At 45.3% G+C, this 13,292-nt stretch overlaps 1 protein-coding gene across 1 annotated transcript in view; it reads left to right on the top strand.

Annotated features, from left to right (window-relative positions):
* The first annotated feature begins 4,207 nt into the window (after nucleotides 1-4,207).
* OTUD7A (OTU deubiquitinase 7A) overlaps nucleotides 4,208-13,292 on the top strand; it is a 43,659-nt gene continuing 34,574 nt past the window's right edge. Inside the window, exon 1 of the mRNA XM_044439031.1 lies at nucleotides 4,208-4,269. The gene's annotated coding sequence lies outside the window, so the exon portion shown is untranslated. The remainder of the gene's footprint in view (nucleotides 4,270-13,292) is intronic.

The raw sequence follows: 13,292 nt of genomic DNA, 5'->3' as shown, positions 1-13,292 counted from the left end.
CGTAACAGCTGGTGTGGCACAGTCAGATGAAAATTTGGGGGATCTGGGTTCCAGCCATGAAGCTCACAGGGTGACTTTGGGTCAGTCACTGGCCCCCAGCCTACCCTACCTGGCAGGGCCGTTGTGAGGATAAAATGGAGGGGTGGAGGGCTATAGAGGATGCTGTATCCCCCCTGCCTCAGCCCCTACTTGGAAACAAGGAGAAGGAGGGTGCTCTGGTTCTGACATCCTCCTCCTCCTGGTTTGTACCGACCTGAAAAAGGCTCGCCTTTATCCAAATGTTTGAATAAACCTTTTGGAGATGTTCTGTTTGTAGTTTAGAGTCTCACTGTTTCTGCACCAGTTGAACTCCTGCCCTCTCCCCATTGCACAACTTGTGATGCGCAACTCTTGTTCATGGGCAAGTGTTGCGTCTAGTTCTTCTTGTGCTTGTTATAGCTAACCAGTGCAATCACTGCAGCGTGATGGATTCTGCATTTAATGTTGCCAAAGCTCTCCTCTATGGATTGAGCTCGCGCGCGCACGCGTGCGCGCGCGCGCGCTCTCTCTCTCTCTCTCTCTCTCTCTCTCTCTCTCTCTCTCTCTGCATACGCAAGTGCGCATGTGCACACCATTGAGTTTTCTTCCCCAAGGCGTATATTTTAGTCAATAGCAATGTCATTCAAATTTGGGCTAGGAGACATTCCCATTGCACCGGACTATTTTCAGTACTAACCACTGGACAGCCTCTTTGGCAATGACAGAACCAGTTGGAGAGTTGAATGGGGCTGGAAAGACCAATTTGTCTGCTTCATATCTGCCCCTCCTTTGCTGCGATCGGGCCCCCCTGCCCACCCCCAGCCTCTGCTCAAGCCTGTGCCACAGGCAGTTCATTGCAAATCTCAAATCTCATTATCGTGTTTCTCTTCACAAAATTTTGGTGGCAGAATATGCCTTTTTGCACGTGCCTGACAAGAATCCAGGACCGAGCTGTAATTTTGAAGCAAGTTTTCTCTTAATCTACTGAACTGCTCCAACTTTGATGGTGGTAATCAAAGTTTATATTGTTAATTTATATTATTTTATTGAATTTTATTTATTTATGGTTTGTGAGCCGCCCCGAGGCTTCAGCAAATGGGGCGGCACAGAAGTCGCCTAAATAAATAAATAAAATAAATAAATAATCAGAGATTGCAGCTCTGTGCCAGTTCCAGTGGAAAGCTTCCCTTTTACACCTGCCTTTCGCAGGCAGGCAAGGTGGTTTTGTGCAAGAGAACCAGGTAAATTATAGCATGTTTGAGTGATTTTTAAAAAAGAATCACCATGATACAAGCTTCCTCCCAGCCCCTCTTTTTTCTGTGGTGGTGAGGGCCATCCTTCAGAAAAGGAAATTTGCTCAACATCCATTTTTCAGGGTTGTTCATTAAAATCAAAGTTGAGCTGTTTAGGAAACCACATTCTTCACACAGGACCTCATCCTACCCTTTCCCTGCTTTGCTGTGTATGTAACAACAAGCCTGTAAGATACTGGACGGGACCTCAGAACAAACTGAGTAGGTAACTTCAGTTAGTCTCTGTCGAACCTACTTCTCTCTGCACTTGTGTGTTGTCTGCGCAACAACCCGATTGTCTCAGCCTCGAGCTACACACAGCCTTGTGGAGTTTGCAACCCTACGTGGAAAAGAGGCATTAACAGAAATTGCATTTGTGCTCTCCGTCAGGATCAATTTTGTCAGCAGGCTTGTCCCTGCTTTTGTCTGTACTTTTGGATTGCCTCTGAACGACTCGGATTTTTCTTTCTCTGGTTAGCCCCTGAACTAGATTTTCAAATGAGGTTGGTTCTGTTGGGATGCGCTAGAAAGCAAAATAAATTTGTAGAGTTACTTTCATAGGATGCTATTGAACTACTGAGTTTCAGAGCAAATCTAGGGAATTTAATTTAGAAATGTGGCTTAGCATGCCCCGGCAAAGTGCAAATAAGCCACTTGGGGATGAATAAGTTTTGTGCATTTCTTGGCTTAGATTTATTATTGGGGATCAAATAACTTAATAAGTTATTAACTTTGATGATAAAGAGGATGCATTTTTATGGCTGGTAGAAATTTGACCCAAGAATCTCCCAGGCTTGCCTTTAGCTAGAAAAATAATCATTAATCCATTAATCATTGGCTTAATCCAAGTATTAATGATGAACTAAACATTTTAGTCTCAGGTAAGGCTTGCCACTGCTGACCATAAGAATCCTTCTGGAATTTTGTGTGTCGCCACCACTGTATCCGTGCTTGTTCAGAAAAGCACTTCAAAATTCAGTGAATGTGGAGAGGTTTGCTTGCGACAGTTTATTTCCAGAATCCGCTTTTCAAGACCAGGACAGCACCTGAGATAAATGAAGTCACCATAGAGAAAATGTCTCTGAAAATGTTCAGTCTTTCCCCTGAGCACTGCTGCCTGTCCGTGCACTTTTAATACTGTGCCTTTCTACTAATTCACCCCCCCTTCTCTCCCACCCACCCCAAGCACGATGAATGTGATGTAAAAGGGAAGGTCCGATTCTGTCATCGATCTTTTCAATTATCTTTGCAGAGTGGGCATGTAACCCAATCAGCACTGGCACCCAGAGCAAGCTGTCACATGACGGCAAGGCAAGAGAAGGGCTTCCATCCTCTTCTTGGTGCCTGTGGAAAGTGTCTGTTCTCTGCAGTGGAAAGGTGGAACTGAAGGCAAAGTGCATCGAAAGCTTCCCAGCTTTATTCCTGAAGCTGTTTCTAATAACTGATTTTAATTATTGTCTTACTTTGAGTGCCCAGTGCAACCTTAAGTGCACTATTAATTGTCTTCCCATTTTCCCCTTTAGAGCCAGTCTGGGACTGCAGGTGGTGCAGTGGTTTAAACCGCTGTGCTGCTGGGCTGGTTGATCGAAAGGTCGCCGGTTCGAATCTGCACAACGGGGTGAGCTCCCGCTGCTCCGTCCCAGCTCCTGCCAACCTTGCAGTTCGAAAGCATGCCAATGCAAGTAGATGAAAAGGCACCACTTCGGTGGGCAGGGAACAGTGTTCCGTGCACCTCGGTGTTTAGGCATGCCGGCCACGTGGCCACGGAGACCGTCTGCGGACAAGCGCTGGCTCCCTCGGCCAGGAAACGGAGATGAGCACTGCCCCCTAGAGGCAGGCATGACTGGACTTCATGTCAAGGGGAAACCTTTACATTTACATATATATGTTCAAACTTAAGTGATATGGAAGACCACTCCCTTGGGTCGATTCATTCACTTGGCCCTAACCTATACTGCAGTTTGCCAGGTAGATCCATGGGATCGTAGGAAGCCTTTCTGCCATGCTCTAGACGCTATTAGGAACACCGAGCAAAGCAGGAAACGGCACATGGTTTGGAGATCCTGTTGCACTGAATTATAGCTAAGCATGGAGTATCACCATGAAGGAAGGGAGATCCCATGGAGATCATCCGAAAAGCAGGGCAGCCATCCCAAGCTTAACAAGGCCTCTCCTAAGACCGATCCAAGTGGGAAAGGCCATCCATGTTCATCACTGACATACATCCCAAGTCAGAAACTTCCCTGAACAGAAAAGCATGTAGGCAAACGCCATGCTGAGCAATGTAGTCCAGCTATGCAGCATAAGCAAGACAAGACTCTTGGCTGGAACAGGACTTTCCCGACCGTTCGCCTGCCTTTCCGTCTCACTGCCTCCTGGCCCTACTGCCTCACTCCATGTTGGTGTACTTTCTGCTTTGGATTGCAAATGAAGTATATGAAGAGAGCCAGTGTGGTGTGGTGGTGAAGAGCGTGGGACTGGAACTCAGACGATCCGGGTTTGAGTCTCCACTCAGCCATGGAGCCAACTGGGTGACTGGGCCAGTCACAGCCTCTCAGCCCAGCCTACCTCGCAGGGTTGTTGTTGTGGGGATAAGATGGAGGAGGAGAATGATGTGAGCTGCCCCAAGCCCTTTGTAGGAAAAAGGCAGGATATAAATTGGAAAATAAATAAATAAAATTATAGAAAAATGCAAATAATGGTGGGTGGGCCGTTTATTCCTGCAACTATTCCAGAGGTATGTCCACTGAGACGAGGCGGGCTGAACACGGCATTAGCTCCCATGGATGAAGAATTTCATTCTAACGGACATTCCATTTCCTTACAGATTTCTCGGGGGATAAAACTTGTTCTCACACTCTACTGGGATAAAAATGAACTGTCATCTCCACTGAAAACTGGTAGCATCAGCTCTGCCTGACACATGCCACGAGGAACGGTCACTTAAAGTCTGCTGAAAGTAAGTCAAATGGACTCCTCGAAGATCGCCGTAATTGTTTCTCCAGCTATTTTTGGCTCAAGGACAGGCACATGTAACAACTGCACCAAGTTTTGTATGTTAAAATAGCGGCTGTTTGTTCCCAAATGAAAATATCAACAAAATGGATGAGTAGGAAATGCGTATTTGGTACTTGTTACAAGCCTGGACCCAAATCACATGACAATATTTTGGGCCTTCTCTCTGGATCACACTGAAATTTTGCAGTAAAAGCACTAAGCAAGTTACTAACATGGAGCTGGAAAATTAACTCCTGTATTTCAGGGTTCATTTTTTCTCCACTTTCTCTGAGTCTCCATTGTGTTTAGCCTTTCAGTTATTTCTATTTATCTGTTTCAGGCTTGTCTTTCTACCCTGCTTGTCTGATGGTCAGTACAGATTACAACAATTTTGAAAACGTAGAGCTTAAACAGCAAGGCAACCATCCACATGCTAGGAATTACGATCAATAAAGAAATACAAAAAGTTCCTCACACGCATGCACATTCTTGATCGATCGATCAATTGATCGATCGCAAACTACCCCGGGGAAGAATACTGTCGTGGCATTCCACTGAGAAATAAAGCAGAGAGAAAGAGGTTCAGAAGAAACGCTCTGCTTCCACCTGAATAAAAGGGCTCTAGTCTAGAGGAAAGAGAGTTTTAAAATGCCCCCTTTTTGCAGGCCTGCAATCAAGTGTGATTCTTCGAAGATTTGCGCTCCCAAGCCTCAAGCCTTGTTCCTGCTCTTATTATGTATGAAGCACTGACTAGTTCTAATTTCCCCCTGCCTCCTTTTCCGTGGATCGGTTGATTCCTGCTTGGTCTAGACTTTCACCACAAAGAAAAGCCACCAGCCCAAGACAACCCATGATCAGTGCCTTGATCAAGGTGTCATTTCCTTTCTCAACATAAATACCTCGTTCACTTTATTTATTTATTTAGTTAGTTAGTTATTTAAAACATTTCTATGCCACCCCATCGCAATAAGCCTCAGGGCGGCTCACAACATCAAAAAATAAAAAATAAAAATTAACCATACATTAAAACCCCAGTGCCATAAAACCTCAATAAAACCTCAGTGCATTCTCGGCTAAAAATTAAAAAACAAACAAACAAAACCTAGTTAAATAAATAATTTAGCAATTAAAATAAGTTTTAAATAAAAAGGTCTTGGCCTGGCGCCGAAAAGCAAATGACGGCAGCACCAAGTGGACCTCTCTGGGGAGCGCATTCCATAAATGGGGCGCCACCACAGAGAAGGCCCTCCTCCAGGTACTCACCCTCCTGATGTCATTCACGGAGGGCTCCCGGAGAAGGGCATCTGCTGCTGACCTCAAGGGTTGGGAGGGCATATATGGGACTTTCTCCCCCACAACCAGATTCCTCATCAGGAGAGCTCTGCGGGAGGGGGGGAGGAGGGCAAGCAGAGCCCAAAACACCACCCTGTGTTACCTGAAAACACCCTCTGCCAGTAATTCAGCTTGAGCAGGGGCATTTCCACCTGGCCGATTGTGGGAAGACTGCAGAAAAAGCAGGGTGTTAAGCAGTCAGTGGATGGAGGAAAGGGGAGCACTGCTGTTGGAGAAGCCCAGAGGAAGGTCAGGCCCATAGAATTGGCCCTTGGGTTTGAAGTCTTGCCCTTCTTGTGCAAGACTATGCAGTGGCTTCTTCCCATGGAAATGAAGTTACTACCCAGCTTTCTTAGGGCTGAAGTTTGGCATCTTGGCTTTGGGAAATAAGCCCTTTCTTGTCCTCTTACAACCTCTCCATGGGCAGCAGAATAAGAATAAGAATCCATGCTTATCGCATCCCTGGAGCTTCACAGCAGCGTCAGGAGATGTTCCAGGTCTTCCAAATTGAAAACCGGCAATGTCTCCTGACGTTGGGAAGTGGGAAGGGGAATGTTTGGAGGACGGCTGAGATCGTTTTTCTTACATGTTCTAGCACTTAAAGAGCTAAGAAAGGAGAAGGACAAACAGGCAAACATGCATAGTTTATGACGGTTGTTCGGCGCTCTCATAAAGCCAAATCACAAATGCAGTTACTGCTTCTTAAACACTTTGAATCAAGATTAATTCTCCCTCTGAACTGAGCAGAATCCTGCAGCCAGCAGGTCGCCCCCCCTCCAGTACATTACTAATGAAACGCAGAAGTGGTGTGCAGTAAAACATCCTAAATAAGCAAGGAGAGACAACAGAGCTGAAGCCGGCGTGGCTTCAGCAGTTTTGCAGGTGCTGTGAAAGTCATTGCAAGAGTCAGTTCTTCTAGAAGAGGCTCTTCCTGGGACTTCAGTCCAGTTCACCTTTTTACTGTCAGATGCCTTCATTCTAGCTTTCTCTCTCCCATGTGCCCACTTTCCCCCCTCTACTTTCATCCCGGTTTTTCTTTCCTCATTGTGTTATTTCTGATTCTGGTGTGCTTGTCCTTTCTATAGCTGTAGGCCTTGAAGGATGGAGGCCAAGGAGGCCTTTCTCTCCTTGAAGGATGGAGTCAAGGAGAGACACCAGCTGTGAAGGCATAGAGGCAGGGTTAGTACAAAACACCCTTTGAAAGGGGTAAATCCCCATTGCCCCATGTTACTCTACTCAATGGGGAGGTGCTGTGTTATCCCACATGTACATTAGATGTCCTGTTTGCAGTCACTGTTCATTATAAATTAATAAATAAATTGAAGTAGAAAGGAAAGGAAAATCTATATATTAAAAAACTAGAGCAGTTAATGCACTAGGTTATCTGTCCAATTGTTATTCGCACTTGTGTATACTATTTTCAGCATAAGAGTCCTTATACAAGGGGTTTTCAAAAAGTTTCCACTATTTTATATTTTCTAAATATATTTTATATATTTTTTGCTGATGGCCTTAAAAAGTTGTTACGATGCTGGGAAAAGTGCATCGCAAGGGAAGGTGACTATCTAGAAAAGTGATGGAATTTGGTTTTGAAATTGTTAATAAATAGAGTTAAAACAGTGTGGAAACTTTTTGAAGAACCCTCATATATTTAGATCCTTAGATGAAGGGCTTCATTGAGAGGAATGGGCCAAATATTAATGCTTATAATTGTTACTAGTGGCAAAGTGTAGAATTGGTGTGGGAGGTTCTTTGTTCATCCAGTTGGAACAAACAATCCGAAGGCAGAGTTTCTAATTTCCTCATGACTCACAGCTCCTTTGCCAGTTTTTTCTCCCTGTGCTTAAATTCGTCCTTTACTACATTTACCGCTAAACTGACATAGCCGGCTTTTGCGCTCCCTCCATGTGGCGCTAGAGCAAAGAGCATTTGTGGAACCATCTCCCTCCTCGTCCACCTGTCTGCTTAGGAGCGGAGGAAACACCGTTGTCCGGATCCTCCCGTGTCCGCCATATGCATCACCCTCCTCCTCTGCTAAATATTTACTTCTCAGCTCCTGTACCTCGGATACTTAATTTCTAACCAGAGGTAACTTGACCTGCACCAGCCATGAAGGTGATGTGTGGCAAGCTTTGGACGTGCCCAATTCTTGCCCATGTCTGTGGGGGCTGCACATGGCTTTTTCGTGGTGTGGGCCCCAGACCACTCAGGGCTGCGTGCATGAATTACATGCAGCCCGTTGAGGTGCAACTCAACATGTGAACAGCCCACACGTTTACGAGCAATGAAACTAAAGTCCTTTATTGCTACTTGTCTACAAGATTTCCAGCTCTATAGATAACCTCTACTGTTGAGTTCTTTGCAAAGCAGATGCTAACCCTTTAGTGGCGCTCTCCCCGAGCCCTCTCTCCTGGCCCGCCTTTCTTCCCTCTGGCATAACAAGGCTTGCCTTTGTTCCCACCTCCTCAGAGCTCTGCGATTGGGTGCTAGGGAAAAGTCTATCATGCCCCCTGTGTCTCCTGTGTCGTGCTCAGGAAGTTCAGCGTCCAGAGGGGAAGCGACGGTCCGCTTGAACTCTTTCTGAGCAGTGCCTGTTCCCTCGGGGCTCCCTTGCTGTGATGTGGGCTCGGGTGTTTGCTCAGTGGGCGGGGAGTCGGGGGGAGGTACAGCCATCTGCTCAGCCACCCCCAGGCTAGGTGGTGGGGTTGGCATGGGGGTGCAGGGTCCCAAGCACAAGACCTCCTCGTGAGGCGCTGCCTCTGTCGGGGCTTCAGGCAGTAATGTTGCAGTAATGTCATGGATCTTGCCAAGGTGGTCTGCTGTTGATGGATGAGGAAGATCTGCATGAAAAGGCACGGCCCTACCTGGGAGGCGACCTAATTCATGTTCTGCATCTGATACACACACAAACGCATACGAGAAAGGGGGTGGGTTGGAATTGGAATAAAGTAGCAAGGTGGAAAGGTGTAATTAGTGCTGTGAATGTGTAGGAGGGGATTGAACTGATTTCACACCCATGTAAAAGAGGGCTCTGGCTTCTGTCATTTATTCTTCCCTGTCCTGATTTGACATGTCCTACAACTCCTTTTTAGCATAGAATCCTAGAAGAGTAGAGTTGGAAGGGGCCAAGAAGGCCATCGGTTCCAACCCCCTGCTGTTGCCAGACAGCAGGTCACACCATCCCACTCAGGTGGCTGCCCAGCTTCTTCTTGAATGCCTCCAGTGTGGGAGAGCCCCCTCACCTCTCTAGGTAGCTGGTTCCACCGCCGTATTGCTCTGACAGTGAGGAAGCTTTTCCTGATGTCCACCCTGACTTGATTATTCCGTGTCCTACAATCTGGCATCAGCAAAAATAGATCTTGGCCTTGCTCTTTGTGACAGCCTTTGAGGTGCTTATAGAGGGATCTCATGACCCCCCTCAGTCTTCTCTTCCCAAGGGTGAACATGCCCAGTTCTCCCAGTCATTTCTCAGTGTTTCCAAACCCTGGATCACTTTTGTTACCTTCCTCTGGCCCCTTTCTAATTTTCCTGCATTATTCTTAAATCTTGGTGCCCAAAACTGGACACTGCATTTATAAGCTGCCTGGAGAACCTTTGAGTTATGGGGCAGCAGAGAAACAGGAACAAATAAATAAGTTTACTTAGGAGTAAATCCAACTATGTTCAATGGGACTTCCCCCAGAGATGAATTTACACAGCTGCCACCTTAATGCTTCCTCTGAAATTGCTGTAACCTGTCCGGGGAGCCTTGTGGCTAATGGGATGGGTTAGAAACTTAAAATCATCATCATCGTCATCATAAAATGAGGTGGGGACTTTTAGATTTTTCCAGGGCAATCCTTAGATACCACAAATGTCTGAATGAGACATTTGCTGCACCTTAAGCATAGCCCAGCCAGCGTGGTTTAAGGCTTTTGGACAGGCTGGGCCACTACAACATAAGTAATAGATATAGAAAAACTACCAAGGGGAAATTAAGAATCTGTTTAGTATGACAGCAGTGCTTAAAAATAGTCAACGTATTTAAGTGTTTGGTGAGTTCGGAGTGTCACTTTGGTGGCAGAAGTATTTTTTCCCAATGGCTTGACCAACATGAATTAACTCCCTTCTGCTACCCATTTAATTTATTGTTGTAAGCCGCCCCGAGGCTTCGGCGAATGGGGCGGCATAAAAATGTTTTAATAAATAAATAAATAAAATAAAAATAAAATTTATTCAGATATAAATAATATTGGCCTTCTCTTACGTTTGCCACCTCTAATCTTCAGTTGTTGTTTCTTACCTTTGAATTTAGGTAGAATCGATCTATTCTGCTACCAAATTGATGAATAGGTTAATTGATTGAACAGTGACAGAGTTCTCGATTCCAGTTTTTTGGTACAGCTTTCCGAGGGAGAAGAGATCTACTGAGTTTGGGAGAGGTCTGGAATTGCTGTGGAAGCAGCCTGTTCCAAGACTGAATTCTTCCTGCCTCAGTAAAAGGAGGACAGACATGTCCTGTGATGTGGCACGGCACGGCCTGGGTCCTTTCAGCCCTACCTTTGAATGCTAAAAGAGAGGCAGTGTGGTGTAGTGGTTAAGAGCATGGGACCGGAATGTAGTCCCTGCTGGGCCATGGAGCCAACTGGGTGACTTTGGCTCAGCCCAGCCTACCTCACAGGATTGCTGTTGTGGGGATTCGAGCGAGAGCAGGAAGGGAAGCATTATGTAAGCCACTTTGAGTTCATTGTAAGGAAGAAACGGAATATACATTTAATAATTCAATGACACACGATGCGCCAGTGATCTATCAAAAGCACTAAATGTGCCGTGGATACGAAAACTGCGCACCACCTCATATAAAATAAACATCGCTGCTCCATAACAAATATGGTTTTCATGGAAAGTGCGATAAGAAACGAGCAATTTGTCCTGAGAACTGGTAAGATGGTGTCATGAGTTCCCTAGGCTAAGCTTACATTTCTTATGCCCCGTTTCCTTTAGAAACAGAACGGAAAAGAGCATGCATTTAATTGTCCATATCCTATTTCGATTGTGTATTTTTTGTACAGTTCTGCAATGGGAAAATACAGTTTGCTTTTCCCTTGGAGCACACGTAAAATGCATCCCATTATCTTTGTGGAAAGAAGATTATATTTGCACTTTCTCAGCTGTAGCTGCTGATTCTGTGAGCTACCTACAGATTGGCCCCTGTGCCAGTGAGTCAGTGTCACAGACTGGTGTGGCTGTTTCTTTTCTCAGCAACTGGATGGTGCAGACTTCTGGCAGTAAGTTGCTAAACCTCCATTGCATCACTGAAGCTGAGAACAACCACATCATTGTGCACAGGAAACAGGATTTCCTACCTCTTCAGAGAGACCTCTGTGCACAGAATGTATTATATTATTAATCTGATGTATTAAAATACGGAACTGTGCTTGTGCTCTGCTTTTCCAAGAGGCTGCTTGCATTTTAGGTTAATACAGGGGGGTTTCTGTTTCTTTAAGGTCTGCAGTGCCATTGTGATTCAGCTGCCTCGGAAATTATCTACCGGGGAATCTGGCCAGCTGTTGTGGCAAACGAGAGGATGGACTAAACTGGCCATCTTGAGTAGTCTCATCTTGCCTGCTTGCTGATTTGTGCTTTTGGAAAGTTGCTATGACATTTCCCTCTGCACAGAGTGATAATTTCAGAAGTGTTTTCTTTTAAGAACCAGTTTTATTAGCTTTTAAATTCTGCAGTCCAAGACTGCGTGCTCTCTCTGTGTGTGTGGGAGAGAGAGAGAACAAACAATTAGGATTATTGGCCTCGATTCTGTTCTATGACGCGTATTTTCTGTAACACTTCTAATATATTACAGTGAAAATAGCAATGGCTTCTTTTAGTCATTGAGTGGGAAAGCAAACTATGCAAGCAATGAAGTTCTTCATATATAACAGAGCATATAGATCTTGCGTTCCTATGGGGAAGCTTCTGAAAACTACTTGCTGATGGCAGTAACTGTATATAAGGATTCGCCATTATGGATCCAGGCAGTTGCTTTGCAAGCTTCAGCGCCTGGACATTCCCAGTGCGATGGCCCAACATGTGTGGTGAATACTCTTATATTTGTCCAGGTACCAATGAGTCACCACACTGGACTTGATCCCATTCCTCTGAAAACCTGCAATGCATTCTGGTAGCATCCTTCTGTCAATTTGCAATGCATTCTGGTAGCATCCCTCTGTCAATTTGCAATGCATTCTGGTAGCACCTCCATGACAATCTCCAGTGCATTCTGAAGGCATCCCTTGAGCAAAACTTTCTCAATGGCAGCCAGATCCGAGTTTTGAATCAGCACCTTCTTGGTTCATAATTCAGACTCTTAGCCACTAGTAGGTGTGTCTTATGTGAAGGTTCTGCCTTTTTAAAGTCAAGGATATGGGTTCTTTATATCGCTACACATTTAAGCGCGCACAATTATATTACCTTCTCTATACTCAGAAGAGTTTCTCCACATAGTTCAATAGAAGGCTAGTTAAGCATTCTTCTCTGGAGAAAACGGCCTCCCCAGTTGCTTCCGAGGAAGGCTGGAGAGAGACAGGGGTGTCCAATAGGAAAAGCAGTGGTGGTCCTGCTTGGAAGGGGAAAATGGCCAATGAATTTCAGAGGGGCTGGAAGAAAATGTGGCATCTAATGAAGGCAAAGCATCCAGGCATGGATGAACCGGAGATTATGATGAGGCAGAGGATTAGGATGATGATGATGATGGCAAGTTTGTGGACATGGCTTCTTTTAATTTTGCCTAGCTCCTAGTAATTTTGGGGTGCTCTGTAAACAGCAAGGAATACTACTGCTATTAAGAGAGTAATGATAGCGCTTCATGCATACACTACCTCATGACATTCTTACCACAGCCTTCAAAGGTTGCATTACATTTCCACAGCGGAGGGAGGGCAGTTCCTTCAGGGTTGCCCAGTGAGTTGATGACCGAGGAGCTGTCTGCACAGAACAACCCCTGGCTTCGACCTCACCGTCTTTGTCACTGGAGAGAAATTGTCCACGTTTTATATGGACAGTATTTTACTAAGCTAAATTTAGTGTATTTAGCTAAATATACTCGTGTGTATTCACATGAATGCTTGCGCTACTGAGCATCTTAAAGACAGAAGACGGTGGCTGGTAACTAAAAAAGCCCGGTCCGAAACTGTGTGTCATTCTACATAATTATTTATGTATTTTATTTCTGTCTCTGGAAGGGGGCCAGTCGCTCATGCTGGGACTTGTCTTCTTGCAGCAATGCAGAAACAGGCTCTCTCCTACCTTTTGAAATCCTCTCTTCTCCCTTGCAAAGGAAGCGGTACCAACAATTCTGTGCTCCCAGCACCTGCTTCAGCCATTTCTCTCTGGCGTTTCCCAAGCGTCGAATGCCGTTTCTCGGATTTCAGCTGTTCTGATATTTATTTCTATGTATTTGAAGCTTATTTCTCTGCAAACTGTTTTGATATCTTGGATCCTAAGTAGCCTGTTGATGCTCTGAAGAAGAAGCATAGCAATAGAACCAGCCTGCAAGTAAGGAATAACGTTCCTGGCAAAGATTTTGGCAAGCTCAGTCTTCATTTCATTTTTTTTAAAGCAGGTTTCTGGACCTTGTGGCCCTGGAAGGGTTTGGAAGCATTTGCCAGAAGTGGACCG

Source organism: Varanus komodoensis, unplaced genomic scaffold, assembly GCF_004798865.1.
Source record: "Varanus komodoensis strain SLA01 unplaced genomic scaffold, ASM479886v1 scaffold33, whole genome shotgun sequence".
Lineage (NCBI taxonomy): Eukaryota > Metazoa > Chordata > Lepidosauria > Squamata > Varanidae > Varanus > Varanus komodoensis.
This window is presented reverse-complemented; position numbering and strand designations above follow the sequence as displayed.